This window comes from Penaeus monodon, chromosome 30, assembly GCF_015228065.2.
Source record: "Penaeus monodon isolate SGIC_2016 chromosome 30, NSTDA_Pmon_1, whole genome shotgun sequence".
Lineage (NCBI taxonomy): Eukaryota > Metazoa > Arthropoda > Malacostraca > Decapoda > Penaeidae > Penaeus > Penaeus monodon.
Window position 1 is genome coordinate 2,576,856 of NC_051415.1, and position 517 is coordinate 2,577,372.

The following is a 517-nucleotide window of genomic DNA, read 5'->3' on the forward strand; positions in this document are numbered from 1 at the left end:
TTCCCCCCCCCCCCATCCCCTGCGCCAGCCACGAAACAAGCAAAAGGGTAAACAATGGCATAATGGCAAAGTATTGAGTGTGCCATGAAGGGTGAGATGCTGTATGACCTTTGACCCCGGGCCTCTTCGCTGGCCCGGGACCCGATCTGCATACTAAGCGGCGACGGAGCACCCTCGGCGGCCTCGCTCCGGTAGTCGCCTCTTCCTCTTCTTCCTTCTCTTCCTCCTCCTCTTCGTCTTCTTCGTTCTCTTCCTCTTCTTCTTTCTCTTCCTCTTCTTCCACTTCTTTCTCCCCTTCCTCCTCTTAATTTTTCTTCTCTTCCTCCTCTTTATTTCTGTTCTTCCTTCCCTTCTCCTTCTTTCTTCTCTACCTCCCCTTTCTTCTCTTCTTCCTCTACCTTCTCTTTCTCCTCTTTCTTCCACAGGTCTTCCTCCTTTTATTCGATTCATTACTCTCGTTGTCTCATCCTTCCTTCGTTTCTCTTAATTTCCTTTTATCAGATATACAATTGACCCA

The 517-nt window shown here is 48.9% G+C and overlaps 1 protein-coding gene across 1 annotated transcript in view; it reads right to left on the minus strand.

The window, feature by feature from the left end:
- LOC119592453 (neuronal PAS domain-containing protein 4-like) overlaps window positions 1-517 on the minus strand; it is a gene marked incomplete at its 3' end in the record, with an annotated part of 98,034 nt that overhangs the window by 31,792 nt on the left and 65,725 nt on the right.